General features: G+C 35.8%; 2 pseudogenes; one reads left to right on the top strand and one right to left on the bottom strand.

Annotated features, from left to right (window-relative positions):
• The first annotated feature begins 1,671 nt into the window (after nucleotides 1-1,671).
• LOC105472832 (tubulin alpha-1B chain-like) lies at nucleotides 1,672-3,111 on the top strand (annotated as a pseudogene).
• A 21,441-nt stretch (nucleotides 3,112-24,552) lies between these two features.
• On the bottom strand, nucleotides 24,553-26,006 carry LOC105472833 (putative elongation factor 1-alpha-like 3; annotated as a pseudogene).
• Nucleotides 26,007-26,360: the final 354 nt, after the last annotated feature.

The following is a 26,360-nucleotide window of genomic DNA, read 5'->3' as shown; positions in this document are numbered from 1 at the left end:
ATCAGTGCGGCTTTCTCTCATGCTTTCCTGCCAACCTTGCTGACTTTATTTTATTTTTATTTTCTAGGCTTTCAGCTATTCATCCATTAAAGGTCAAACAAAAATTTATCCTCAATGTCTTCCCATGTATTTTTAAGGTTGTTTTAAAATAAAATATATTCCTTATTTTAAAAGATTTTACTCACTTAAGACTACAAGTTAATTGCCTAGTGAAATTAAATATGGCTTGAATGTTTCTCAACAGATAGCTTTAAATAGGTAAGTTTACCAATGGTTCATTAAAAACGATTTAGTTATATTCTTGAAATGTAACAATATAATTAATGCTTTAGAACAGTGCCTAGTACATGGTAGGAGATCAAGAAATGTTAGCCAATATAATTTTCATCTTTTTTAAACTAAAAATGCCTATGTATGCGACGCTGTTTGTGAAATGCTTGTCATGTGTATTGTAAATTTTTTTTGGAAATAAATAACTCAGATGAAGTAATTGTAAAGTTTTCATGAATGTGACTTCCAAGCCAGTTTTATACTACAGTCGCTGAAAATAATAGGTATGTGATAGATTTTGCTTAGAAAACATTTCCAAGTTAACAGAATAAAATAGACAACCATTTGAAATTATTGTTAAAAGAAATCTATGAGATTGGGATTTATGCTAATATGGTCCCCCATTGTAACCCCAAGGGATCCACGTAGAAGCTGAGAATTAGCTATATTAGAAAGAAATAATTTCATAATGATTATTTTTTAAAGAAATAATTTCATAATGATTATTTTTTAAAATAATAATTTCATGTTTCATGAAACTATACAGGAATTTTGAAAGTGTTTTCCAAGTTAGAACTCAAAATATTTTTCTTTTAAAAGTGAAACTAAAAAGTTTGATATAATAAAAAATCAAATAAGTCCAATGTTTGACCTTTTAAAATTGAGACAATGATAAGAAAGAAAAGGTTATCAAAAAATACAGAGACAGAGTTGAAGGAAAGGATCATTTATGAAAAAAAGAAAACTCTGATACAAAAATAGGTATTAAGAAACTATAATGTACCATACAGTGTAATGTTTGGAAATAAAGTTAATAATAAATTAAATTTCCAAAGTATGGAAGTTTATATATTTTCATTGTATTTGTGAAAGAGAAACACCTATTCATTTTCATCTTTTTACTACATTTAAACAGTATTTTATATCATGTGTCCATTGCTACTGACACTCATAAATTAATTAGTTTAAGATGACATTTTGAAACTTAATATCCACATTTTGCCACCATTATGTAAAGGTTAAAATGATATGTCAGAGGCTTCTTGGAGCAATTGAAAGGCTAGCAATAAGTAATAGTTCAAGCTTCATGACAGTTGATGCAGATTTCCTTGTGATCCCCTTCAAAACCACCAGAAAGTTTTATTATTTCCAACTACAGTTTTATTTTTCATACACTTTTCATGACTTCAACATTTTGTCTTAATCATAATCTTTTATAGCTAGACCTATTTAACTTTACATTAGTTTTACCTTGATCATTTTTATGTGCAAATTCTAAAGGAGATGTTTAACTATAAGTATTACTGAGCACATTACTTTCCTTAGCTCTTAGCTTGTTGGGATCGGTCATCGGACCCGTTATCTGCTCCTGTCGCCTTAGCCTCCTAACTCTTAGCCACTATGTGTGAGTGCATCTCCATCCACATTGGCCAGCCTGGTGTCCAGACTGGCAATGCCAGCTGGTACCTCTACTGCCTGGAACATGGCATCCAGCTCCATGGCCAGATGCCAAGTGACAAGACAATTCGAGGGAGCGATGACCACTGAAAAGCATGTGCCCAGGGCCGTGTTTGTAGACCTGGAACCCACAGTTATTAACGGTTTACTCTGACACCTATGAGCCACCTCTTCCACCCTGAGAAGCTCATCCCAGACAAGGAAGATGCTGCCAATGGCTATGCATGAGGCCACTACATCATTGACAAGGAGATCATTGACCTCATCTTGGACTGAGTTCACAAGCTGGCTGACCAGTGCACAGGTCTTTAGGGCTTCTTAGTTTTACACAGTTTTGTTGAACAGACTGGTTCTAGGTTCAACTCCCTGCTGATGGTATGTCTTTCTGTTGCTTATAACAAGAAGTCCAAGCTGCAGTTCTCCATTTACCCAGCAACCCCCATCCTCCAGGTTTCCACGGCAGTAGTTGAGCTCTACGACTCCATCCTCACCACCCACACCACCCTAGAGCACTAAGATTGTGCCTTCACAGTAGACAATGAGGCCATCTATGACATCTACCATTTGGTTAGCCAATGATACAGTTCATACAGGAAAGGTGGAAAAATCACCTCAACCCTTTTTATCATTTAATCAGTTTTCCAAAAGTGACTTGGACCACTTTTGGAAAGCTCAATATTGAATGTCCAAACTACACTAACGTTAACCGTCTCATTAGCCAGACTGTGTCCTCTATCACTGCTTCCTTCAGATTTGATGGAGCCCTGAATATTGATCTAACAGAATTCCAGACCAATCTAGTGCCATACGTCCACATCCACTTCCTTCTGGCCACGTGTGTCCCTGTCATCTCTGCTGAGAAAGCCTACCGTGAACAGTTTTCTGTAGTGGAGATCATAAATGCTTATTCTGAGCCAGTCAGTCAGATGTTAAGATGTGACCCGTACTATGGTAAATGCATAACTTGCTGCCTCTTGCACCCTGGTGATATGGTTCCCAAAGACATCAGTGCTGCCACTGCCACTGCCACTATCAAAACCAAATGCAGCATTCAGTTTGTGGAATGCTGTCCCACTGGCTTCAAGGTTGACATTAGTTACCAGCTTCCCACTGTGGTACCTGGTGGAGACCTGGCCAAAGGACAGAGGGCTGTGTGCACACTGAGCAACATCACAGCCATTGTTGAGGTGGGGGCTGACCTGGACCACAAGTTTTACCTGATGTATGCCAAGTTCCTTTGTTCACTATTCCGTGGGTGAAGGAATGGAGGAAGGAGAGTTTTGTGAGGCCCACGAGGACATGGTTGCCCTTAAGAAGGATTATGAAGTGATTAGTGTGGATTCTGTTGAAGGAGAGGGTGAGAAGGAAGGAGAGGAATACTAATTATCCATTCCCTTCAGCCCTGCAGCATGTCATACCCCCAGAATTTCAGCTTCAACATCAGCTGACAAGCATTCAGGCTTTTTGGTTAGATTGTTTTCACTCGGTGGTGATCATGTCTTTCCATGTATACCTGTAAGATTTTTTCATCATGTCTCAAAATAAAGGCTTTAGAATAAAAAATGAATAAAATAAATAAATATGAATGTTATTCAATTACACAGGATACGTTTTAATTTCATGAAGAGATTAATGTAGCCCCTATAAGTAATGATAATTCACACCACTATTCACTGGATTTGGATACATAGTTATTTTACGTTTTGGCAAACATAAAATACGAGAAAGATCAGAATAGAAGATGAATGTATATTAATAAGGACAGTATTTTATGAGTACACAGGATCTGTTATATATCCCTATCCATTATGTAAGTTAATCTATCATCTATATCCAGGGTCTGCAAACAACATCCTGTAGGCCAAAACTGGCTTGCTGCTTGTTTTCAGAAATAAAGCTTTACTGAAACACAGCCATGCTCTTTTGTTTACATATTATCCATGACTGCTTATCTATTACAGAGGCAAAGTTGAGCGGTTATGACAAACCCACGAGCCATTTAAAATACATATAGCTGGCCGAGAGTGGTGACCCATGCCTGTAATCTCACCACTTCAGGAGACCAAGGCAGGCAGATCACTTGAGGCCAGGAATTTGAGACCAGACTGACCGACATGGCAAAATCCCATCTCTACTAAAACTGTACAAAAATTAGCCAGTTGTGTAATTACAGCCAGGCATGCACCTGTAATCCCAGGTACTCAGGAGGCTGAAGCAAGAGAATCACTTGAGCCTGGAAGGTGGAGGCTGCAGTGAGCTAAGATAACACCACTTCACTCCAGCCTGAGTGAGAGACTGAGACTCTGTCTCGCATGAATAAATAAATAAATAATAAAATAAAATACATATTGTCCTTTGCAGGAAGAAGTTTTCTTATATCTAATCTGTAACATCAGTATTAATATATATATCGAATCATTTATCTAATCTCTTAATATATGTTCACATACATACACAGATTTGTATGCATACATATATACGTGTCTGAATGTATATATACATATGTATATATTTTTCTGAATATATTCATTCTTCCAAAAAGAGTTTCTGATGATACACATATTTGAAACAGAAATAAGATACAACCCTACAAAATAGAAGCAAGACAACAGGAAAAATAACAAAAACCAAAAAGAGCAATATTTTAAATCTAATGAATCATTCAATTTGAGCATTCTTTTGGTCTGAGATTTCTGGCAGATATGACAATAGACAAAATAATGAGCTACATTGTTCTAATTAGAAAATGTGGTAAATTAAAGCACATTCAAAAGAACACAAGAATAATTTCCTTCTTATATTCTTCTGTAGATGTACGGATCACAGTCAAGTTGACCATAGAAATATAATCTCTGTTATTTTGAAGATTTGAGCTTTAATACAGAATGCCTTATAAAGCATATTTCCTAAGGGCTTTATCAATCAACAAATTTACAATAAACTGAAGTTCACTTTATGTAATAGGAAAAAATCTATGACAATATAAGGAGACATATAATTTAATTGTGAAAATTAACATTTTTACATTTTCAGTAATAAAGGAAAATATTTGTAGTAACCTATTGAAATGGGATAAGTAAATATATATTTTGAGTGTCTTTTTTACTTTCTATATTTTTATGCCTGAATGCTAAAGTTAACATGTATTTTCACACACAAAAATGTCTAATATGAAGGGTTTATATAAATGAGTTTAGTAATATTTTGACTCCATTTAGCTCAGAAACATGTTGAGTCTTAGATAAATTGTAAGGGTGAAAATAATACAAAAAGTAAGAACTGTTGATTGATAGTGTCCTCATCTTTCCCTTGTAAGAAAGAAAATCAATGCACTTATAATTTCTTATTTAGTTGCAATATTCTACAATAATATATTAATGTAATTTTGATCATCATGTTGACAACTCATGGATTACAGTTGACTTTATGTGATGTGACTGTTATAAATATTAGATTTCTATTTTCTCCATATTGCAATGAATAATCTTACGTATTAAGTAGAATAACTAGGATAAAAATGTGTTTTTCATTATTTCATATAGAGAAGTTGGTAAGCTTTATACACTTGTTATTTGTTGTTAAAATATAAAGAGACAGCTAAAGTGAAGAGAATAGAATCTTTTTTCTTCAAGAAACCATGGCTATTATTATTAAATAATTATCTGGCTAAGTATTGTAATGCAACAAAAAGATTTTGTAATGTACTCCTAATACTTAAGCGGAATAATAAAAAAAATGTATTGCCTCACTTCTTAAAAATGTAAGCAGATATTTTACTACTGTTGTTAAAACTCTCTTTGGAGCCAGGCACAGTGGCTCACACCTGTAATTACTGCCCTTTGGGAGGCTCTGGCAGGTGAATCATTTGGCCAGGAGTTTGAGACCAGCCTGCCCAACATGGTGAAACCCCCCATCTCTACTAAAAATACGGGAAAATTAGCCAGGTGTGGTGGCATGCGCCTGTAATCCCAGCTACTTGGGAGGCTGAGGCATGAGATTGCTTGAGCTCCAGAGGCACAAGTTACGGAAGCTGAGACGGCACACTGCACTTCAGTGACAGAGCAAGAATCTGTCAAAAGGAAAAAAAAAAAAAAACTCTTTGGCCAATTTAGCAGTACAACTGCGTCTACCACTGTGACATACTGTGTGAAAAGTTCACAGAGACCTGAATGTCAGTTTTCACAAGTGAGAAAGGAGACTCGGGGTGATATGTTTATATACTGAATGGAGAAATGGCTTTTTTTTTTTTGAGACAGAGTCTCGCTCTGTCACCCAGGCTGGAGTGCAGTGACGTGATCTCAGCTCACAGCAACCTCTGCCTCCTGGGTTCAAGTGATTGTCCAGCCTCAGCCTCTCAAGTAACTGGGACTATAGGCATGTGCCACTACGCCCGGCTAATTTATTGTATTTTGGTAGAGATGGGGTTTCACCATGTTGCCCAGACTGGTCTTGAACTCCTGAGCTCAGGCAATCTGCCCACCTCAGCCTCCCAAAGTGCTAGCATTGCAGGTGTGAGGCACTGTGGCCGGCCAAGAAATGGTTTTTCTTATAATCTCCATTGGCCTGTCGTGATACCAATAGCCCTTTTTCTTTTTGTAGGGAATGTTGTTATTTAATGATTACTCCTCTTTTTAGGAAATGATATATGATCTACTTTCCCATGCTTGCTCCCTCTGTCACATTTATATGCTCAATACAAAAAAAAAAAGGAAACAGAAAAGGAAAGAAAATAGTTTTGACACGTTAGGCAACTGTCACATCAAGTTTACCAAGACTTTGATTTTAAACAGATAGCCTTTGACTAATAAGAACTGCATTTAGGGACAATATTTTATTTTCTTGGAAGTAAGAATAAATTACATAAGCTGTTACTAGACTTAAAGAGGCATGTTTTCATGTTTTCCTTTTCTTTATTGTTTTGATAAATCTTTAAGGAAATAATAGTAACAGAAACAACAATAAGTAACAGTAATAGTTGGCATCACTTAATTGAACTCTTATTCTGTACAAAAATCTCTTCTAAATACATGATATGCCCTATCACAGGGAGGTATTTACTAATTATATTCCCATTTTCCCAACAAGGAAACCAAGTCACAGAAAGGCATATTAACGTGACCAAGGTCACACCATTAGTGAGAGGATGAGCCAGAATTCCAACTGAGGTAGTCAGGTTCCAGAGAAGCTGTATTACTTCTCACTATAGGAAATGTCTTTTTTGAAAGTTCTAAATTCACTATTGTGGGTCAATGACTATGTTAATTACACTGAAAGCTACGTAGCAGAAGGTAAGCTTTCTTTGCTTAATTTGCTTAAATAAATAATACTTTTAGAACTGTGGCAAGATAGACATTAAAATTATTTTGTGAGTAATTCATGTCAAGTAGGAAGTAGGAGCTAATTCTATCCTTTTAGAAAATAACCTGATTCTGTTTAACAGATATTGTAAGATACAATAGCTAATGCTTATAGAATGTTTACCCTGTGTCAAGCACTTGTTTCAGTAAGAGAAAAGTGAAACAATTTCTATTGTGTTACTGTTGTATCAAGCAAATGTAATCTTTCAGAGTCAATTATAAACAGCACATTCTGATCCATGTTTAAACTATGAAAAAAATCTTTTTGAAACATTCGAAAGGGAAAGGTTTTTTGGGTTATGGATGTTTGCAAGTCAAAATTGCAGTCAATGCTAGCAAAAGATAATTTATAGCTGGTGTTTCACTTATAATATTGTCTATCCTTTTTCCTGCCAAAATTCAGGTCATTCATAATAGCAAGTTATGCATTTTATGGGACATTAATCAGGCAATCAGCTGTTGCAGGATATTTAAAAAGGCCTTCCTAAAGAAGAAGAGTGAGTGGAAGATTTCTTAGGCAAACTGAATTATAGATACAGCAGTTCATTTGTTTCAGTTCAGATTTTTATCATACTCTTTTGTTGTGCGCCATACTTTATGTTTGTGCACATATATAGTTAAATGCCAAATCTGATTTCCTAAAATACAAGTCAATTATATATTTAAGTAACCATTTTCCTCTGAATTTAATTTGCAAATGGTTTTCAATAAAGTTAAAGGGATCTGTAGTTTCTTAGTGGTGTCCTTGTTCCTATGGTGAAGACTAACAATATAGCCTATTGGATTTAAAATTCATTTTGATTCTTCAAGTTAGTCTCTTATTTAACTTTTGACTTATTAAAACTCTGTACATTCCTTAGCTTTTTGTTGTAACTTTAATACCTATACTCCCTTAAATCATAACAATATGATTTTTCTCATGTTTCATAGCTGTTCACAGCTGTCCAATGTTTATTACAGTTAGGGTGGATATACTGCTAGCATCTAGGCAATGATTGAGGAGAGGAGATGTATGTCACTGTAGGCTGACCCTTAGTAAGAAAGATGTGTCATCTTCTCTTTTTCTCCTTTATTAAAAGCTGGAATGTTGGCTTAGTGGCTAGGTATCTTCGTCTAAACAGGTAATCCATACGAGGGATAGTACAGCACGACATAGGGGAAACCTGGGTCTTCAACACCATAAAATGTTGATGTTTCCCTTAAAAAAACTATTTAGATTATTACAGAAGGAAAAACATGAACTCTAATTTTGGAGTTCCTTGCTAAAGTCACCTATTATTTGTTATATCCAAGAGAAATATTGGTATAAACATGTGTTAACATACTACAAAAACAAAACCAAAAAACAATCAACAATCCAAAATCTAAACGACATCCCCACTAGTAGATTAAAGATTAGGTAGGAAAAAGGACATAGATACTACTCAGACCCTTGTTAAATTATGATAAGAATGTTCCCTGGGATATTTTGAGAGACAAATCATGTGCAAATTGAGCTTGAAAATTTACTAGAACTGGATGGAAAAGGCAACAACACGAGAACAAATATTGTGTGATTGTGTTCATTGCTTCTGTAATCAATGTTCTGCCATAGATGCATTCACACTGGTTATAAAAATGATGCTCTATAGACGAATGGAAGCCAAGGTTGGCTCTCTGATCCTTTCCCCAACACCTTGTATTAAGATTTCTGGGTCAGGTGTGGGAGCCAACCAATACTATGTCATGCAAATTATTTTCTTCTCAGCCTAGTACTTCAGATGACCTCAACGTGGTATGATGTGACTAAGTTTGGGCCAATGAAATATAAGCAGAATATTTGCAGAATAATTTACTTCAAAGAATATGAGGAGCTTTCCCTCTCTTTCCTTTCCTTTCCTTTTTTTTTTTTTTTTTTTTAACCTGCTGGCTGGATATCACCAAGCAACAGCATGTGGGAATGGCAAAACTAAAAAATGAATGGTAACTTGGTTTCAAAAATGGTTGGAGACTTGGTTTCTGACACCATCCAGCCCACCAGATCAGCCATATTGTTACGTGAGAGATAAAACTACTTTAAAATACTGTGTTTGGGGAGTCTCTTTTATAGCTTCTTCACCCATACCCAATTATTTATTTTACCAGATTAACAAATACTAAACTCTCAGGCAATGAATTCTAAAACCTTGTAAATAAAAAGTACATTTTATTAATTATAATTTTCCTATATTTGTCTAATAAGTTATATTTTCTTTTCCTTTCTTTTCGTTCTTTTCTTTTCTTTTCTTTTTTGAGACAGAGTCATGATCTGTCACCCAGGCTGGAGTGCAGTGGTGTGATCTTGGCTCACTGCAACCTCCACCTCTCAGGTTCAAGCGATTCTCCTGCCTCAGCCTCCCAAGTAGCTGGGACTACAGGCACGTGCCACCACATCCGGCTAATTTTTTGTAATTTTAGTAGAGACTGGGTTTTACCATGTTAGCCAGGATGGTTGCAGTCTCCTGACCTCATCATGATCTGCCTGCCTCAGCCTCCCAAAATGCTGGGATTACAAGCATGAGCCACCAAGCCTGGCCTCTGTTAATGATTTCTATACTCCAATTTACCTTTTATTATTCTATCTACATATCTATCATAACCATGCTTACATAAATATATTTCTAGTGGTGACTGAATCACCATATTTGTGTCTTTTGTATGTGGGTTAAAATTTTTGCATGCCTTATGAGTCTATAAATAATTTTATATAGATATTTTATGATCCAGACATAGATATATATATATATATATAGTTTTTATTACTATTCCAAACCCAACCATATGAGAAAAATAGAATACATGGAAAAAAATAGAAATTGGATTTCTGCAGTGATATGGTTTGACTGTGTCCTCAATCCAAATCTCATCTTGAATTGTAGCTCCTGTAATTCCCAGGTGTCATGGAGGGATGCTGTGGGCGGTAACTGAATCATGGGGTTGGGTCTTTCCTGTGCTGTTCTCATGATAGTGAATAAGTGTTATGAAATCTGGTGGTTTCATAAAGGAGTGTTCTCCTACACAAGCTCTCTTGCCTGCCACCATGTAAGATGTGACTTTGCTCCTCAATTATCTTCTGTCATAATTGTAAGGCCTCCCTAGCTTTGTGGAACTTAGTCAATTAAACCTTTTTCCTCTGTAAATTACTCAGTCTCAGGATATGTCTTTATTAACAGCATGATAACAACCTAATATATGCAGAAACAAATTACGCAAAAGAAGGCAATTTCTCTCCTCTTGAAATTCAAAGTTCTGATGTAGTCCTAATAGGTCTCTGTGTATTCAATAATAAAATCCATGTTTTCTGCTTTTCCAGTACTAGTGTCTCCCACTAAATTTGGGGTTTGATTTTGGTTTTATGCTCCTTTTAACAGCTCTTGCAAAGGTGTACTTATTATGTAGCACTTAACTATCTCAGTTTAGGGAACAAGACACTTAGCAGAGATAAACAGGGTATGTGGGGCGAATGGTCTAAATATCCAGGTCGATAGTGTTATACATAATGGTCATTGAATGAATATTTTGCATGATTGTAAAACATTAAGTACTTGTCTCTTATCATCTAGCTCCCCCCTATAATATATCAGATGGTTTTCTAGAAATCATGTGTTTCATTTAATACAATGCAAATGTATTAGGGAGTTGAAAGAAAACAAATAGTAAATATATGCTAGGCTTGTTTTGTTTTGTCTTTTTTTTTTTTTCTCTTAAATAGTAAAACAAAATATGTGTTTAAAAATATATTATGAAAATCCTACTTAAAATTATGTATTAATATATTGTAAGCAAAAAAGACACTGAAACAGTACTGCAACTAAAAGTATAAAATATTAAATGTAATAAGTAAATTAATTCTCATGTTTATGCAATTAATATGTTCTGAATAGTCTTGCAAAATTTTAATGTTGGATTGTCAAAATAGTATTTTGCCATCACTATAGATTTTAGAAGTGCATAGTAAATCATTACATATTACCACTGAAACTATTTTACAGCTGAATTAGTCTAACTGAATGCTTAAGTCTTTACCTGGACCACAAATGTACAAGACATTGGTGTTGGAGGTAAATTGGTGAACAAAACAAAATTATTTCTTCATGGGACTTGTATTCTAGAAGTAGGTTGCAGTTGTTAAATATCTATGTCATCTTGGATGGGTGCTTTAAAGCAGGAAACAGAGCCACTGGGGTGAGAATGTGCTTCAAGTGGAGTAATCAAGGAAAGATTATCTGATGCGGTGACATTTGAATAGTGGCCATGAGGAAATAAGACAGCATATGGTACAGGATCTAAGGGGAGAATGTTGGAGCCAGACAGATGAGGAGGTGGAAGCACCTAAAACTAATTACCCTTATTGTGGAAAAGCCAAAAGGATGAGGCCAGCATGGGAGGTGTGGAGAGAGCAGGGGGTGGCAGTGATGGGAAATGAAATCAGAAAGGGAACCAGGGGGATAATTTTGCTCTGAATTAGGTATAACATTTTTGGAAGGTTTTTAACGAAGTAATTTATAACCTGCTGATAGGGATAGGGGGCAGAGAAGTTCTAGGCAAACAGGGACAGTTCCCTGACAAAGCCCCACACTCAAGCTAAAAAGTCTGAGACCACAGCCCAAAGTGAGAACTTCTATCCCTGTTTTCCTGCTCAAATGTTGCCTTTTCCTAACCCACCTATGGCCCCACCCCACCCTATGTTGTGCCTATAAAGACCACAGACTCAGCTGGCACAGGGCAGAAGCAATTGGACACTGGGGAATATGGCCGGATGATGGAGAGAAAAGGCTTGACCTCAGAGGGACAGCTTGATGATGTAACTTCGGAGAAAAGTCTGACCAGAGACGCTGGACTTTGGGGGAAGATTACCTACACCCCCTCCTCCTCCCCTTTTCAGCTCCCCTTCCTGCTGATATTCACTTTCCTTGGCAATAACACCCCCACATTCGCCATCCTTCAATTCGTTTTGTGCGACCTCATTTTTCCTGGATGCCAGACAAGAGCTGAAGAGTCATGGGTGTGGATGCAAAAGGCTGTCACACCGGCCCTTTTTCCTTGCTGGAAGAAGGCAGCCACTGAACGCGAAAAGGCAGAGACCCACTGAACACTTAAGCCATCTGCGGACGACAGAGCTAAAACAGCACTGTAACAGGCCCCCGGGGCTTTGGGAGTAACAGGCACCCCGCCCGATGCTGCTGCTTGGCAGAGTTTGCTCCTGCCTGCACCCACAAGCACTCACTCCGGCTCCTGCACCCACTCACCTGCACACTCCCTCCCACGATGGGTGGAACATAGCGGGTCCGAGTGAGTGGAGTTTGATCCCACTGGTGCAGAGGCAGCCAGCCTGTTCCAGCGCTCCTGCACACCAGTTCCCACCTCTTTCGCTCACACACTCCCTCCTGTTGGGAGTTGAGAGCAGCAGGTCCAGTAAGCAAGGCATCCCTGTTGTGAGTCCTGAGAAGGGATCAGGGAAACACTCTGTTTCACTACCTTATGTTTCAGAAGACCCACCCCTGCCTACGGTTCAAGTAGACTGTCAAATCCAGGAGCAAACAATGAGAGCATGTAGGGAGGTCCTGCAATAAACAAGATTGAGTGGAGTAAATCTGACTTCAGGGTTATAGCTATTGAGCTGACGAGACATAGTCGCATTCTGCATGTAATAAAATACATCGCCCAAGGAACCTGTTGAGATACACTCATTTCTAGACTTGTAGGACTCCAGGACGTTTCCTCAACCTCCCTTTATGGCATAATCTATTATGAAGTTTCCAAGTCCATGCATTCAAAGAAAGGAATAAAGAAATTTTCTTCCGATGCATTCTTCTTTGCATCTTGCAACCTAAACCTTTTCTAACACAAGGGAATATAAATACGTTTTGCGTACTGGCTCTTAAGCAGACGGAGTAGTCCACCATAGAAAGACCAAAACTCAAATGAATATCTCAAGGATTTTTCCTGTCACATTCTTTCCCTAATGAATAAATATATATATATGTGGAGATAGAAATAAATATGGCATAAATAAAAATATGCCCAGCCTATATTCATTCTCATCTTGCCCCAGCAAATGTGTAGAAATGTTTCTTCTAGAAATTATATAAATGAAATATACAATAATATAAAATATATACTGTTATATAGTATATAGTATATACTATTATATTTAGTATAACATGTAATATAATGTATAGTTATATACAGTATATGTATTTTATTATATATTATATAATATATGTTATAAAATTATATATACATTATATATGTACATGTATATTATATATTTATGTACATTATATATTATATATAAATGTACTTTGTTTTTTCTAGAAATCATATATAATATATAGTATATATATTACATACAGTATAGTATATGTTAAACTCTCTATATTATATATAATTATATGTAGTACATAAATATATTATCTATTATCCATTCATATAATATTGTGGGGAAAAGAAAGAGAGATCAGACTGTTACTGTGTCTATATAGAAAGAAGTAGACATAAGAGATTCCATTTTGTTCTGTATTTGAGATGCTGTTAATCTGTGACCCTACCCCCAACCTTGTCCTTGCAAGAGACATGTGCTGTGGCGACTCAAGGCTTAATGGATTTTGGGCTGTGCAGGGTGTGCTTTGTTAAACAAATGCCTGAAGGCAGCTTGCTGGTTAAAGGTCATCACCATTCTCTTAATCTCAAGTACCCAGGGACACGTACACGGCCAAAGGTCGCAGGGACCTCTGCCTAGGAAAGCTAGGTATTGTCAAAGGTTTCTCCCCATGTGACAGTATGAAATATGGCCTCGTGGGAAGAGAAGGACCTGATCGTCCCCCAGCCTGACACCCGTGAAGGGTCTGTGCTGAGGAGGACTAGTACAAGAAGAAAGAAGGCCTTTTGGCCGATGTTGGCAGTTGGGATAGAGAAAAGCATCTGTCTCCCGCCCGTCCCTGGGCAATGGAACATCTCGGTGTGAGACCCGATTGTATGCTTTGTTTACGGAGACAGGAGAAAACCGCCTTACGGCAAAAGGTGGGACTTGCTGAAACAACGCTGCTAAAAGGTTTATGGAGATGTTTGCATATGCCTATCTAGGCACAGCATTTTCCTTTGAACTTATCCATGTCACAGAGATCTTTATCCATATGTCTTACTGCTAATTTTCTCCCTACAATGATCCTGTTGTCCTGCCACTCCCTTATCTTTAAGATGGTAAAGATAATTATCAATAAATACTAATGGAACTCAGAGACCGGTCCCGGCGTGGGTCCTCTGTATGCTGAGCGCTGGTCCCCTGGGCCCACTTTTTCTTTCTCTATTCTTTGTCTCTGTGTCTCATTTCTTTTCTCGAGTCTCTCGTTCCACCTAACAAGAAACGCCCACAGGTGTGGAGGGGCAGGCCACCCCTTCATAACATATAACATACATAAGTAAATATAATAAATGTGTAATATAAAATATATATAATGTCTAGAAAAAACATTTATTTCTATCTTCATGTTGCTGGTATAAGATGAGAATGAATATAGGTTGAAAATATTTTTATATGACATATATGACAGTAGTCTCCAGAATGGGTTGTATGTACCCCTAGCAGTTTCGTATAGGATGCTTGATTGAGGTACAGAAAGCATATGATACAGCTTTTATTAACAGTTCAGTTTCCAACGTCTGGACTTTACACAGTATCCATAAACACCCAGAGGCAAACTGGGAAGGTTCTAAGGTTGGCAAAAACAATGGCAGGCCTTTGAGTTGCTTTCAGATGTACATCCCTGGTTTTGTAGAGGTTCAATTTGGAAGACAATGATCGTTGCTTTTAACTCCCTTTTAAATGGGGTTACAGCGTGAATGATATCAAGAAAATGACCCATTCGTTCAACTGCATTATCTTCAATTTCCTTTTTTATATCAGGTGATGGATTTTCAGTTTTTCTTTCTGAGTATAAAACTAAATTTTTAGATTGAGGAAATGGAGCTGAACTCAGAAGATGGTTTTATATTAGAGGTCCAGAGATTCAAAAAGTCTTCTGGTTTATAGGATTATAATTTAGTTTTAAATTTGATTTCTGCCTTTTAATCTTGTTAAAGGAGTCTCTGAGATTGGTTGCTATACTTAGTTTGTATCTTTTCATAGTTATCAATAAGATAGCTGTTTAAGACAAGAGCTTTTTGAGAAGTTTTCTTTTTAAATACTGCCAAATTATTTATTGCATAGGTGACTCAAGGCAAAAAACTTTCTTCCTAGAAAGTCTCAAAGATAACTTTCCAGGTGTGGAATACCACGGATGTAATTGATGTTTTTAAAATGACAGCAGAAGATGCCGCCTGAATTATCCCTCCAAAATTTACTCCCAGAGATAGGCTACGATAGCAAAAGATTTTTGCTGCCAAGGGCCATTAAGGATGATGTTTTTGAGTGGTGTCTCCTACCTCCTCATGAAATTGTGAACACATGAGTATGTGGACACACGGAGTTGCTGCCAGTCCCAGGCCCATCAACCTGAGACACCAGGCAGGCACTTGTGGGACTGGCTTTCCCAGCACTAACCAGGCAGCAAAGGTTGAGATGACAAAAGCACCTCATCCCCTCAAGAAGGAGGGGACTTCTTATTAAGACAAACTCCCCTGAGAATTTGGCATATTTGGAGCAAAGAGAGTGGGTCTTAATAATCTGTGTGTCTTGAATTCTCAGTCCTTTTAGACTGGCCATATCATGTAATCTGACAATAACCCGTCTTACTGGCAGGGACTAAGAGAAGGTGTTCTCACTTAGTCACAAAATCCAGGCTCTCAAGGCATACAACAGGACAAGGAACTTCATCCACTATTGTTTCTCAGGGACTCATGGCACAGTTTGTCAAAACCAACACCTGTGTGATGTGAATCCAAAACTCACCAGTCCCTAGGCCCAACTTGAGCAATGTGCTTCTAAGGGTTTTAGGTCTGTGTTTTATAGTTCTCCTCTTTATGACAAATAACACAGAAAGAGACAGAAAAACAGAGACCATTTTCAGGAGGAGAAGCTTGAACAAATTGAAAAATTAAGTAGCACATAACAATTGCACTACAAAACTCATAAAATAGTTTTAGGTGTAAGTCATATGTGCAATGTCTATGTTATAAACTATAAAACAAAATATTTCATGTTTATTGATTAGCAGACATCATTACTATTAAGATGTCAATTCTCAATGTCATCTACAAAATCACCACAACTACAAAACCAACAAAAAAAGTACTAGAAGGATATTTTTAGTGTTGGAGAAGCTGATTTTAAATTTCAGGTACAAATACAGATGAATTAGAATAGCCAACATATTTTGACAATAAATGAGAACAAAGTTAGATTTCTTATCTTTTCTGACTTCAAGACAAATCATTATCAGATTTCAAAACTACAGTAACCAAGACATGTAAATTTAAACCAAGACATATTTATGGACATGTAAATTTGTAGAAGAAAATAGAGAGTCAAGCAATGGAAATGCTAAATATAGTCAGTGATTTTCAACAAATACACAAAAATAATTAAGTATAAAAAACAAAATACATCAATAAACTGTGCTGGAACTATTAGATAACCATTTATAAAAAGGGATATTTTTATTATAGAATATATGTTATATTTGACATATTGCATATGTTGTATGTATATGAATAGTTACATATTTATATAACTTTTATATAATTATATATAACTATATAAACAAATAACATATAATTACATAAAAGTTATTTAAATATATTTAAAAAGTTATACAAATATACAACATATACAATAAGTCATATATAACATATTCTATAATAAATATATATTGATTATACATATTTGTATATATAGTTATATATTCATATGCAACTTATATACACACAAATGTTTTTATATTTGTATACATAAATATATATATTAATATATATACATATATATAACAGCTTTTTATACCCCATGTATACCCCATTTATACCTCACTTCCTATAAAAAACTTAAAACCAATTTTAGATCTAATGTAAGACAATATTTTTCAACTTAAAATCTTGTAGAATTAAGCATACAAGAAAGTCTTTGGGACCTTAACATAAGCAATGATTTCTTAGACATGATACCAAAAACATATATTTTAAGATAAAATAATAGATAAATTGGTCTTTATAAAAATTTAAAACTTCTGCTATCTGAAATATAGTATTAAGAGAAAGGAGGGGGAAGTTACATTTTGGGAGGAAGTATTTGCAAATTATATAAAGGATCTGCATCCAGAATAAAAAACAAAAACTAAAAACTGCAAGCAATGTAAAAACAAACAACCCGTTTAAAAAATGGATAAAAATCTGGGCCTGGCACAGTGACTCACACCTGTTATCCCTGCACTTTGGGAGGCTGAGGCATGTGGATCACAAGGTCAGGAGTTTGAGACCAGTCTGGCCAACATAGTGAAACTCCATCTCTACTAAAAATACAAAAAAATAACTAGGGTTGGGAGCACATGCCTGTAGTCCCAGCTACTCAGAAGGCTGAGGCAAGAGGATCACTTGAACCTGGAAGACAGAGGTTGCAGTGAGCTGAGATCACGGCATTGCACTCCAGCCTGGGGGACAGTGTGAGACTCCGTCTCAAAAAAAAAAAAAAAAAAAAAAAAAAAAAAAATCTGAACAAGTACTTCATCCGATAAGATACACAGATGACAAATAAGCACAAGAACAGATGTTCAACATCATTCGTCATAAGGTATCGCAAATGAAAAACTGGACAAATGTATCAAAAGACCCCTATTAAAACATCTAAACAAACAGACAACGTGAAGTGTTGATAAGAACACAAGTTAAGAAATTCTCATGCACTATTACTGAATATGCAAAATGTTACAGTTATTTTGGAAAGTAATTTGGGAGTCTTCTTAGAGCATCAAGCATACACTTGCGATATGACTCTGTAATCCCACCCTAGATACCTCTCCAAGTGAAACAAAATGCTAAGTTTACTGAGAAACCTATATAAGAATATTTATACCAGCTTTATTTTTAATATACCAAAACTGGAAGCAAAACAAATGTACCTCAACTGATAAATAAAAAGACAAACAAAAAAATGGTATTTGCTTACAACAGAATATTACTAAATGACAAAAATTATTGATATACACAACATCATAATGCATTTTAAATGTATTTTAAATGCATTATGCCACATGAAATAAGTGATACCCAAATCGTTTATAGCATGTGGCTTTATTTATATGGTCTCTGTAAAATTATTGGGGCCTGAAACAGTGAATGCTCGGTTAATGAAAAGGCTGGCTACAGCCACAAAGGACATTTAGAGAAATCTCTCCAATGATGGAATTGGTATATATGTTAATTTTCGTGGCGATTATCTGACTGTACTCATTTGCCAAAACTCGTGAAACTGTAAACTAAAACTGGTGAAATTTATTGGATATAAATTATACCATAATAACACCACTGGAAAAATTCCTACATGATATAGTTACAATTGGTATATAAACAGTCATCTGTTAAAATTTTCCTTTCAGATGCACATCCTTCTTGCTGTAACATATTTCAATCTAGATCATTTTCCTTCCTTAGTATTTCCTGTAGAGTAAATCTTCTACGTGTTTCTTTTTGTTTTTCTTCTTGTCTTTGAGATGAGGTCTTACCCTGTTAGCCAGGCTGGAGTGCAGTGGTGCAATCATGGTTCACTGCAGCCTCAAACTCCCTGGTTCAGGTGATTCTCCTGCCTCAGCATCTCCAATAGTAGGATCACAAGTGTGCATCACCACACCTGGCTATTTTTAAAAATTATTTATAGAGATTAAGTCTCCCATTGTTGCCCAGGCTGGTCTTGTGCTCCTGACCTCAAATGATCCTCTTGCCTTGACCTTCCAAAGTGCTGGGATTATAGGTGTGAGCCACCACATTTTTCAAAAATGTCTCAAATTCACTTTTTTTTTTTTTAAAAAAGAAGATTTTTGCTGGTATAGAATTCTGGATTGATGTTTTCATTGATTTTTGTTGTTGTTTATTTTAACATATTCAGGATGTTATTCGATTATTTTCCTGTATCTATGACTTTACTATGAATGGGTCCAGGCAGGTAATGAGATATCTGAAAGCCAGATTCACTTTACATATAATCACTTGCTTCTGGTTAACTAAAATATAAGGCAAAATGAAGCTCAGCACAATACTGCAAGTTTGAGAACTGCTGAAAGGATATCTTCTTGGCAGAAGGATTTTGGACTTTTTTTTTCTCCTTTATTTCCTACAGCAAGTTTTGTATAAAACTGAGCATGGAAATTCTCAGTATGGTTGCATAAATTACATATCTGCAGATTGTTTTAATTTTTTAGGTGAATACCATTTACATGCAACATCCATGGTTTCTACTCAGGATTCAAACATCTGACACTTAGTATGACTCTACATTCACACCTTGCGCAGAGGATATAAAACTTTGTAGAAAGGGTATAAATTCTGATAAATGGAAACTATCTCCTAAAAGATAATAAATATAATCAATGTAATGTAACAAATATCTGCTGTATATAACCTAATACATTCTGAAGTGTAACATTAGCCTATTAAATTTGTGGTATTTCAGCGATATAAAATGACTCAGAGGCATATATCCTCATTTCATTGCACATTAATTTTATGTGTGATGGACTTGTGTTGGAAGCGATAGATGGCAGTATTGGTTCATTATTACAGATAATTTATAATTATCTCATTTACCCATTATCCATCTAACCCTATTATTTTTCTATGGTTTTATAGGTAAGTGTGTGAAGATACTTTAAAAAATTAATTTAAAGACAGTTTTAATACAAAAAAACTTTAATAACCTTGATTTGTGTTTTCTCTCTGTAAAAAGCATTAACTGAGGAATGGCAAAAGTAGGGAACAAAATGCTGTATTTTTTTCTTTTATGTGTGGGTCAGAATGCTCCCAAAGTACGTTATAAATTACCACAGTGTGCTGGTATGGGATCATCCATCCTCTTCATCTTTAGTTCATTGAGAACATTTGTTCCTAGTAAGCTTTCCTGAGCACTTTCCATAATACCTCCTTAGCCTTTGAAATCACTTTGATTATAACATATTCTTTAATTCTGAAGCTAAATCAAATGCAATAAGAAATATGTATTTTCCCAAAATAGGTTTCCGGTTCTTCTGGAGAAAAACGAAATTAAATTTTAAGTGAACAATGAAAAACTGAATATTCTATAGACAAGAAAGAAAAGTATTCATTTTAAATAGTATCAGGAATATGACTAAGGGGCATGCATAAAAAATTATTGCCATGATAAGATAACGTTACAATGAATTAGTCATCTATTGCAGAAGAAAGAAACCAAAAAAGACAGTATATTTTGGGTAACCTAGTTAATATTCTTTACTAAATGTTTCTAATACTATAAAGGTAACTGCAATGACCTATGAAGCTTACCGTGAGATGATTGTTGGTGATTGTTTGATAGCTGAATAATGCATGTCACTGATTAATCTATTTAGTTCTGTTGTGTGAGTGTGCTAGATTTCAATGAGTGTGTTAGATTTCAAAACAAAATAAGATTTTAAAGTTATACTTTATTTTCTTCTTTATAAAGAGATCAAATATCAATTCAAGTTAATAGCTAGAATAAGAAGGTAACAATTTAACATCATCAAATTGTCATGCAGGCTTTCAGCAATGAGAATACAATGTCATGGAACCACATTAAAGTGCTCGTTTCTTCACCTGCAAAATAATATTTCACACTTTTGTCTAGGACCATAAATAGCAACTGATATGGGAGCAAGTTGAATTTGTTTGTAAAATTAACGAAATAATCAAGATACCGTTATAATTCTTCCTTTCGAATTAACCAAATTTGAAAAGATAACTCAAAATTATTGGTATTAATTTTTTTCTTTGTATTTTGATACCCACTTTTTATCTTGTGCCGTTTCAATATCAAACAAATGACAGCAAACCTTCCGTTGATTTAACCAATGCTAATGATTACTCTTTTTAAACTTTTTAATGTGTCTTCTTATTGTGAAAAAAGCTCTCTTTAAGATAATTAGGTAAAATTTCCAAATAGCAGTTATCGATTTAGAAAAATAACTCAGTGTAAATAAGTAAATTGCCTGAGATCAAATAGCAAATCACTGAAAGACGCTTCGAATGAAGAATTCTGATCATCTGCTCCTCGATCTTTCAGCTACCTCATGCACCTTCCAATTTGAAGTTTTCTTTTATAGATTCAAAGGCTTTTGAAAATACTTTAAATTAATTCTCAGAACCACAGATTGATGGTCTAAATGGAAATATTCCAGAATATTCTAGGTACAAAGTAACCATACTTAATGAGCATAAGAATTGTATTAATAATTTATTTGCACTCATAAACCTTTTGACATATTATATTTGAAAATGGACCATGACATGTTTATGATACAAAAAGGTAGCTAAAATTTTACCTGTAAAATTACAGAAGCTCACATGAAATTGAACCTTAAAATATATTGAACTCTTAATTATTTCATGACAGCAGGAAGAGATTTCTTTAAAGCAGTTATTTCACAATTAGAACTCAGAAAACAAAAGCACAAACAACAATAAAAAAAAAGAAAATTTAGACTTCATGAAATTTGAAAACTGTTGTTCATTTAAAGAAACAAGAAAGTACAAAGAAAAGCTATATTATGGAAAAAACTTTAGAAAAACTTATATCTGATAAGGTATTCGGCGTATATATAGAACTCATAACAACTCACAAAAAGTCCATTTAAAAAAAAGGCAAAGAATTTGAATAAGTGTCTCTCCAAAGAAGCTGTACAAATGACCAACAAGCACATAAAAAGATGTTCAGCATCATTAGACATTAGGGAAATGTAAATCAGAACTAAAATAAGGTGTCACTTCAATCCACTGAGATACCTATCAAAAAAAAAAAAAAAGAGACAAACAAAAAAAAACCTCAGAATAATAGTCTGAGGAGGATATGGAACAGTTGGACATCTTATGCATTGCTGATGGGAATGTAAAATGGTGCCACCCTTATTTGATAAAGTTGGTCCTCAAAAAGTTAAACACAGCTGGGAGCAGTGGCTTACACCTGTAATTACAATACTTTGGGAGTCCCAGGCAGAAGGATCACTTGAGCCCAGGAGTTAGAGACCAGCCTGGGCAACAAAGCAAGAGCCTCGTCTCTACAAAACATAATCAAAAACAAAAATTAGTTGGCCATGGTGGCACATGCCTTTAGTCCCAGCTATTTGGAAGGCTGAAATGGGAGGATCACTTGAGCCCAGAAGTTTGAGGGTGCAGTGAGCTATGATTACACTGTAGAGCTTGCTCCAGGCTGGGTGACAGATCAAGACCTCCTCTCTAAAATCAAACAAAACGAAACAAAATGTTGAACACCGAATTACTAAATAACCCCCAAATTCCAAGCCTTCATATATATCCCCACAAAATTAAAATCAGGTATTCAAACAAATACCTTTACAGATATGTTTACAACAGCACAAAATGCAGATTGGTGGTTTAAAGGAGCTGGAGGAGGCGGGGAAGCAACTATTTCATGAATATGAAGGTTTATTTTGTAATGATGAAGATTTTTTGAAACCAGATAGAAGAGGTAGTTTTACAACAGAGCAAATGCCATTTAATTGTTTAATTTGATTGGTACTAAATGCCATTTAATTGTTCACTTGACGTGGTTAAATTTTATATTGTCAGTTTCACCTAAATAAAAAATTGCCAAGAAAATATGCATCTCAGAATGTTTTTAGCCAGACTGTACCTTTAGCTAAATCTTTCCATGTAGATAGATAGACTAGATTCCAAAGGTTAAAACTGGCAAGGATGATGAAGACATATTTCAAGGTTACTCTCATTTGGTTTATAGCCTCATTAGCCAAAAAGCAGTGCAAAGGAGGACATACAACTTAAAACACAACATGTGACTTTATCTGGATTTCTGTTGCCATTCTTATACAAACCTGCCCACATTTGAACAGAATTAGTTCAGACAGCGAAGAATACTCAATCAGAGAAGGAGCTGCTGTCTTAAGTTACATTAGACTTGTAGAAGACCATGTCAGCAATCAACAGCCCACCTTCTACCAGTTAAGAAGGTTCTTCGTATATCATAGTTGTATAATTCTTCACCTTATTTATTTATTTTTTTTTACTAGGCCTTTGGTCCAATAGCAGTGGTAACTATAGAATTGTAAAAGTAGTAACCTAAATTATATTTCTATAAATTGTATCCACAACGTTTATTTGACCATGTTGTTGCTTGGAAGGCAAACAAAATAATGTATAGATGGCATCTCAAGTATAAAAAATAATAAAATCAACCATGGCTATCAGCGAACATTGGTACAACGTATGAGTGTAGCTCTACGTTGTGCAATCACACGTGTAGGTTGGTGTCAGCATGACCACGATCAAGCCATAGAACTCTTTCATTATCATAAATATCCCCCTTGTGCTATTCCTTTACAGTGCCGTTCACCATCTTCTCATAGTCCCTAACTCTATCTTTCAGCAACCACTAATTTGTTTTTTCTCTTCTATAATTTGGCCACTTTTTATTGTTATGTAAAAAGTTTCACATACTATGTGACCTTTTTAAGATTAGCTGTTTTCAGTCGGCCTGATGGCCTCAAGATTCATTCAAGCTGCCGATTGCATCAGCCATCTGTTACTATTTATTGCTAAATCATACTCTATTATCTGGATGTACCAAGTTTATTTAACCACTTGTCCATAAGGGAGCACTTTGGTTGTTTCCAGTTTGGGGATGTTATAAATAAAGGTGCTATAAATATTTGTGTAGAGATATTTGCATAGACACACATTTCCAGCTCCCTGGCTTAAATGGCTAGGAGTGCAATTGCTGGATCATATGATAAGCATATGTTTAGTTTTTTTTTTTACAAAATTTCCAAACCACTTTTTAAGCTACTTCTAAAAGTGGCTGTTCCATTTTACATTTCTACCAACAGTGTAGGAGAGATTCAGTTTCTTTGTATCCTCACCAACTTTTGGTACTGTCACTTCAAATTTTTAAAATTTTTGCTGTTCTAATGGTTGTGTAGTAATATCACTTTGTAGTCTTAATTTGCATATCCCTAGTGGCTAGTGATGTTGGATATCTTTTGGTGTGCTTATTTATCATCAGAATGTGGTTTTCAGTGAATTGTCTCTATGTATCTTTTGACATTTTATAATTGGATTTTTTATTGTTGCATTTTGAGAGTTCTTTATGTATTCCAGATATAAGTCCTTTTTCAGATATGTGCTTTTATAATACTTTCTCTCTGTCTGTAGCTTGAGAAAGCTGTTTCATTCTGTTTACAAAATAATGCACACACAAAATAATTTTAATTTTGATGAAGTCAATTTATCTCTTTTTATTAATTGATCTTGTTCCTGGTGTTATATATAAAAACTTTTATAAACCGTAGATTGTAAAAGTTTTTCCCTATGTGATATCCTAAAAGTCTAATAGTAAATTTTTTCTCATTAAACTTTTTCAATGGGTCTCAAAATTCTGTGACAAATTTTTGGTCATGTTGTTTCCATTAAAAAGTACTGATTTTAAAAACTAATAATTTAAAACTGCCACACTCCAAAAAGAAAACCAAAGTGGTCCACAAAACATTCTCCTTTCCTTCTGAAAGTTTCACGATGCATTGTTATCATTAACCAGTCTTTTACTACTAAACTTAAATGGCCAGTTGAAACAGTTCTCAGGCCATTCTTCCACCACCGATTAAGACCAGGGTGGCAGTATTAGGCATAATATTCATTTATCCTTCTGAGCTTTCTGTGCAGACTTGGTGACCTTGCCAGTTCCAGCAGCCTTCTTGTCCAATGCTTTGATGACACCCACGGCAACTGTCTGTCTCATATCACGAACAGCAAAGTGACCTAGAGGTGGATAGTCTGAGAAGCTCTCAACACACATGCGCTCGCCAGGAACCATATCAACGATGGCAGCATCACCAGATATCAAGAATTTAGGGCCATCTTCCAGTTTTTTACCAGAACAGATATCAGTCTTTTCCTTCAGCTCAGCAAACTTGCATGCAATGTGAGCCATGTGGCAATCCAGTACAGGGGCATAGCCAGCGCTGATTTGACCTGGATGGTTCAGGATAATCATCAGAGCAGTGAAGCCAGCTGCTTCCATTGGTGGGTCGTTTTTGTTGTCACCAGCAACGTTGCGACGACGAGCATCCTTGACAGACACGTTCTTGACATTGAGGCCCACATTGTCCCTAGGAAGAGCTTCACTCAAAGCTTCATGGTGCATTTCAACAGATTTTACTTCAGTTGTAACATTGACCAGAGCAAAGGTGACCACCATACCAAGTTTGAGAACACCAGTCTCCACTTGGCCAACAGGAAAAGTACCAATATCACCAAGGGCTTGTCAGTTGGACAAGTTCGTGGTAGGATGCAGTCCAGAGCCTCAAGCAACATGGTTCCACTGGCATTGCCATCCTTACTGGTGACTTTCCATCCCTTGAACCAAGGCATATTTAATATTTAAGTCTATGGTTGATTTTTATTTAATATTAATGTAGGATGTGTTTTTTTAATTTCCCTTACGAATAGCCAATGACTTCAGCATCATTTATTAAAAGTACCATCCTTACTCCAGGAATTGCTTTGTACCTTTGTGAAAACTCAGTTGGCCATCCTTGCTTGGAAGTTATTTCTGGGTACTCCATTCTGTTTTGTTTATCTTTGTTGTATCTCTACCTCTCAAAATCATAATGTCATGAATACAGTAGCTATATAGTTAAGTTTTCTTATTGACTAGAGTGAGTGTACCCATTTTATTATCTAAAGTATTGCTTTAGCTACTTTTATTTCCTCTTATTTCTTTTTGTTGTTGTTGTTGTTGAGACGGAGTCTCGCTCTGTCGCCCAGGCTGGAGTGCAGTGTTGTGATCTCAGCTTACTGCAAGCTCCGCCTCCCGGGTTCCCGCCATTCTCCTGCCTCAGCCTCCCGAGTAGCTGGGACTACAGGCGCCGCCACCTCGCTGGGCTAGTTTTTTGTATTTTTTAGTAGAGACGGGTTTTCACCGTGTTAGCCAGGAAGGTCTCGATCTCCTGACCTCGTGATCCACCCGTCCCGGCCTCCCAAAGTGCTGGCATTACAGGCTTGAGTCACCACGCCCGGCCTATTTCCTCTTATTTCTATATAAATTTTACAATACAACTTTTAGAATACACTTGTCTAGAAAAGTCTTAT

Source organism: Macaca nemestrina, chromosome 4 (assembly GCF_043159975.1).
Source record: "Macaca nemestrina isolate mMacNem1 chromosome 4, mMacNem.hap1, whole genome shotgun sequence".
In the NCBI taxonomy this organism is placed as follows: Eukaryota; Metazoa; Chordata; class Mammalia; order Primates; family Cercopithecidae; genus Macaca; species Macaca nemestrina.
The sequence above is the reverse complement of the archived record's forward strand: the minus strand, read 5'-3'. Positions and strand labels throughout refer to the sequence as shown.